The sequence below is a fragment of the Mus musculus genome, chromosome 2, assembly GCF_000001635.26.
Source record: "Mus musculus strain C57BL/6J chromosome 2, GRCm38.p6 C57BL/6J".
Lineage (NCBI taxonomy): Eukaryota > Metazoa > Chordata > Mammalia > Rodentia > Muridae > Mus > Mus musculus.
This window is the reverse complement of record NC_000068.7, coordinates 71,653,311-71,658,856: the sequence shown is the minus strand read 5'-3', so window position 1 is coordinate 71,658,856 and position 5,546 is coordinate 71,653,311. Positions and strand designations below refer to the sequence as shown.

At 45.7% G+C, this 5,546-nt stretch overlaps 1 long non-coding RNA gene across 1 annotated transcript; it reads right to left on the bottom strand.

Moving 5' to 3' along the window:
- Positions 1-1,172: 1,172 nt before the first annotated feature.
- Gm36909 lies at positions 1,173-3,180 on the bottom strand. Its single transcript, XR_866411.2, has 3 exons — positions 2,714-3,180; positions 2,040-2,127; positions 1,173-1,335 (listed from the first exon to the last, which is right to left on the bottom strand). It is a non-coding gene; the product is annotated as a predicted gene, 36909 (long non-coding RNA).
- Positions 3,181-5,546: the final 2,366 nt, after the last annotated feature.

Genomic DNA, 5,546 nt, shown 5'->3' with positions numbered 1-5,546 from the left:
CTCATGTGACTCTTGGTGGGGAGCATGCAGCACACAGGCAGACATGGTGCTGGAGGAATAGCTGAGGGTTCTACATCTGGATCCATGGACATCAGGAAGAGAGAGGGGCACTGAACGAACTTGGTTTGGGCTTTTGAATCTTCAAAGCCAGTGACATGCGTCCTCCAACAAGGCCACAACTCCTGATCCTTAAGTCGTGCCACTCCCCAATGACTAGGCATTCAAATATATGAGCCTGTGGGTGCCATTCTTAGTCAAACCACCACAATAAATAAATTCTAGCTCATTAGTTACTAATGCAAACTTCCTCTTGGCTATTAAGCCAACCCCACCAAATCCAGTACTTCAGGGGATGAGATACAAACAGGCCTCTTCCACTGCCGTACTTGGGGCTGTCCATCACAGTGAACATCACCACCCACCATCAGCCTGCGCTCTCTGTCTCCACTCACCGAGATTTATAGGGGCTTAAGGCAAGAGTCCTCCAGTCTCCCTAAGACTGCACACTGATTTCGTTGTGAAAATAAGACTGGGCCAGAACAGGTAGGGACAGAGACCGTAAAGGAAGCTGTGAGCTCCCGGGGGTTAAGAGCTACTGTTTCAGAAGAAAAACTCTGAAGTAAAATCTCTCAGAAAGATCTTGTTTCCATCCTCATGGCCACAGATCAGCCACTGTGCTCTCTGCCTGTACAGGACTCTGGAGGTCGGTACAGTAGCCGGCCCACAATGTTTTTAACTCATGATATAAATAGTAAGTTGTGATCTGCCTGGCATGGTGGCCCACGCCTTTAGTCTCAGTGCTCAGGGTAGAGGCAGGTGGGAGCACTCAGTGCGAGGCCAGCCTGGTCTACAAAGTGAGTTCCAGGACAGCCAGGGCTACACAGAGAAACCCTGTCATAAAAAAAAAAAAAAAAAAAAAAAAAGAAAGAAAGAAAGAAAGAAAGAAAGAAAGAAAGAAAAAGAAAAAAAAGTGAGACTTTGTGGTCTATGAAGGAAATCATTAAAACAATTAAGATTTACTTCCTTAAAGGGATATCATTTACTTAAACAGTTAAAGGATTCACTAAGCTTTCATTTTTTAAATGCTAGATCATTTTATTTTTAAAAATACTATTGAGTAAAAGTCCTATTTTGGGCCCTAAAGTCAGACTAGTAATGGAGAATGTGGAGCATCACAGAAATCACCTTACCCTACTTTCATTTTGACCTTCGATTCCGCAGCTATTTTAAAAATATACTTCACTCTATGTTTAGAAGAGCATTATTTATTGCTTGAACTAAAACAGCAATTGGTTTCTGTTAATACAGATAAGCTTTCCCAAATCGACCAGCTTCCTGAGTCAACAATTAAAGAAAACAAAAAGAAAGGAGAAATCGTGGCATTACTAAGAGCTACTTTAAAAATGAATAAAGATCAACATGGCTTCTCTGACCTTCATCATGATTCACCTTTGACACATCAAAACACTTCCATCTCTAATTTCTGTCCCTGGTCCTTCCAGGCTTCCACTGCCATCACACAGAGCAACATAATGTTATCACCGACTCACACCTTTCTAGCTTGGGATCTTGAAAAAAAAAAAAAAAAAAAAAAAGATGCCGGTGTAGCTGGAGAAAAGCTGGAGACTTGGAACTGTACCGCCATTGGGGGATGCTTGTCCAGCCCTGGTTACACATACAACTTACTAGTTACAACTTACTAGTTAACCCTCCTCAACCTCAGCCTGAGTCGTTTGCTCTTGGGGGAGGCAGCAATTTTATCCTCAGCTTTAGAGTTTGACCAAGAGTTGGTTTTGGTTTGTTTGTTTTATGTTTTTGGTTTTGTTTTCATCTTGTTTTATTGCTGTTGTTTTCCTTCCTCTTTGCCAATAGTTAAACCTCCCTGCTTCTAATACTTGGTCAAGCAGAGCATCTGACACGGTGAAAGTTGTTGCACTCAAAACCCCTGCCATTATTCCTACCTGCCTGAGAGGTACTTTCTTTCTCATAGTACCGGAAACCAGCCTCCCTCCCCACCCTTTTGCAGCCTGGCCTCACACCTCCAAGCCAATCTGCTGGTCAGTGTTCCGACACGTGGCTTCTTCATTCGATAATGAGCCCAAGAAGCCAACTGTGTAGATCCATTTCCTAGAAAGGATGAGGCTCTCAGAAGCAGCCACATGTGAGTTGACCTTTGGGGGTCCAGAACTAGAGGCCACCACAGGTCATTTGCATGATTCTCAACTTTTAAAAAAGTCATCCGTCTTAATCTCATGTTTATTTGATAATATATGTAAATCATTGCATCTATATATAGAACAGTACATCATATAATTTAGACAAAATAGTGAGTAGGGCAACCCACTTTCACTCTTATATGAATGTACATCTACTAAAGTCTGGAGACAGGTGCTCTCCGCAGCAATCCAGCAGGACTCTGGCTCGTTATCTTCCCACCCCCACCACCTCCCACCCCCGGCAGCAGATACCCAGGCAGTGTGTGTTGACTGAAATGCCCTCCCCACAGCAACATGGCCCTCACTGGGAGAAAGAGCACTCAGGCATCCGTCTGTAAGTTCAGGATCTTCTCATCCCTGCGGGAGCTGGTCTGATCCCAACGGGTACAGTGGGGGAGGGGACTCCTTGGGAACAACCTGTAGCCTCATTCCTCCGCCCCACCAAGAACAAAGACGATCCAACCCCGGGCCTCCCACAGGCTAGACAAGCCCTTTACCGTTGAGCGGCATCCCTGGCTCCTAGTATATCTTGCTTGGATTCTTTTGTGCTGGCTAACTGTACTGTTACAGCAGCGGAATGTGCAGGGGAGTCCTGTGGGGGCAGGGGTTAGGAAGGACCTGCAAAGTCACTTAGGAAACCTCAGACCACTGGGGGCTCCTCTCCCTCTTCTTTGCTGACCTCCCACACAATCTAATTTCGGCTCCTCCTTTCTCGGCTGATACAAAGACCTCGAACGGCTTTGGGGTGGGGGCGGGGCTGGCCTGAGCGGGAAAGAAAGGGAAGCCCACAGCAGGGTGCTTAGCCGAGTGAAAGGGGCTGAAAGTGCCAGACCCTCCAGGCTTCTCTAGCAACAAGGTGAAGGGGAGGGCCGCCCCTCAGGCTTCTCTAGCTACTAGGTGAAGGGGAGCCTATTCAGATTATTGTGACATCAAACAGTTCCCCACATGTAGTTGTGGGCTCACCTTGGGGTTTGAAAGTGTCTACCGGGTATACAGCTCTTACACAATAACTGGTTTGCTTGCTTGTTTTTCTGACATTTTTCGAAATCTGCATGGATCAAACTGTTTTTACATAGATCTGTGGGTTGCTTTCATAAAGCAAAAGAAAACAAAATTTAAAGACCCCCCCTCAAAAAAACCAAAAAGCAAGCCGAGAATCATAATGCTGGGTGGGTGGAAACACCAGACCCAACCCGGGGGGTGGGGGGTGGGAGATGGGCTAGCGGTCTCCCGGTGGGGGAGGCTACAGCTGGCTTTGGGGGCACAGGTGTGACCTTTGCCTGGACAGGGCCACAGGGTCAGCCTGACCTGAGAGAAAATCCGAGGCTAACCGTGACCCACAGAACAGGTTCCCACCGGCAGACTTGCCACCAGCACTGTTGCTGTTTCTCAGGCCTGCTCTGTGGGAATCTGACCATTAGGACAGAAGCAGTAGTAGCCAGTCTCAGTGCACTGGGAAGCACGTGCAAAGAGTGGCAACTCTCCTACACACACTTATACACATCCCTATACATGCACCTATACCTCTAGACACACACCTACACACACATTCCTACTCTCACACCCTTATATATACACACACCCCTACATATACATGCCCCTATAAACACACACACATACACACACACACACATGCACACACACCAAACACAGATACACTTACCTACACACACCCCTACACATACACCTATGCCCCTAGACACATACATACAAACACACTCCTACACACACAAGCCCCCTATGAACACACTCATATACATACACACAACCCTATACACACATAAACTATATGCATACACACACCCCTATAAACACACAACCTATATACACATACATACACACATACCTATATGCATATACACACACCACTACACACCCCTACAATACACACATACACACCTATAAACACACACAAACCTACACACACTGTGGAGTGGGGCTGCTGTAAAGGGCTCCCCTGCTCTCTAAAAAGCAAGAGCGTTATGGATCTCAAGTCTCCCACACTGGACATAGGCATATATTTTGAAATGCTTAACATTTTCTTTTTTTTTTTTTTTTGAGTTAATTTGAGCAATAACCAATTGTAATAGATCTTCATTCATGCCATATGAAGATTACAAGATGAATCTTTTTTTATTTTTTATTTTTTTTTAATTAGGTATTTTCCTCATTTATATTTCCAATGCTATCCCAAAAGTCCCCCATACCCACCACCCCACTCCCCTACCCACCCACTCCCCCTTTTTGGCCCTGGCGTTCCCCTGTACTGGGGCATATAAAGTTTGCAAGTCCAATGGGCCTCTCTTTCCAGTGATGGCCGACTAGGCCATCTTTTGATACATATGCAGCTAGAGACAAGAGCTCCGGGGTACTGGTTAGTTCATATTGTTGTTCCACCTATAGGGTTGCAGTTCCCTTTAGTTCCTTGGGTGCTTTCTCTAGCTCCTCCATTGGGGACCCTGTGATCCATTCAATAGCTGACTGTGAGCATCCACTTCTGTGTTTGCTAGGCCCCGGCATAGTCTCACAAGAGACAGCTATATCTGGGTCCTTTCAGCAAAATCTTGCTAGTGTATGCAATGGTGTCAGCGTTTGGAAGCTGATTATGGGATGGATCCCTGGATATGGCAATCACTAGATGGTCCATCCTTTTGTCACAGCTCCAAATTTTGTCTCTGTAACTCCTGCATTTTCTTTATATGTATTGATAGGAACATTTAAAATTTGCTTTCGTGGAAATTATGCGTATGTATGTGGTATATGTTTTACAGAGTGTGTGTGTGCCCGTGTGTGGAAAACTATCTCAGGTGTAAACTATCTCTAGTCAGGGTATAAAGCACCTATGAGAATTACCTTTGTTTTTCTAGATTTTCACAGAGCTCTAAACACATACACAAAAACACACAAAACAGAAACCAACAGATCTAGACACACTCGACCCTTTCTTGTCCTCCACAAGCAGGCAAAAGAATTAGACGATGTTGGAGGGGGAAGCTTCCGCTTCAACATGTGCACATGTGTGTAGGCTAAGTGGGAGTCAAGGCAGTCTTCCTCCATCTCTTACTATGTTCTTTTTCCAGACACATCTGTCATTGGAGCTCAGGATTCAGCTAGACTGGTCAGCCAGCAGACTCCAGGGATCCCCATCTCTGCCTCTTGAGCATTCAGAGAGGTCCTTTCTTGGCTTCTGGAATTCGGCGAAGATCCTGGCAAGCCCAGCCTTTGGGCCCATGGCTGCCTCTGACTCACCATAGGCCTCTGATGAGTCCAGTGACATGTTCTACCAACAGATACAATTTTTCAAAAGCTGGAGTTTTATCCTGGGGCCCC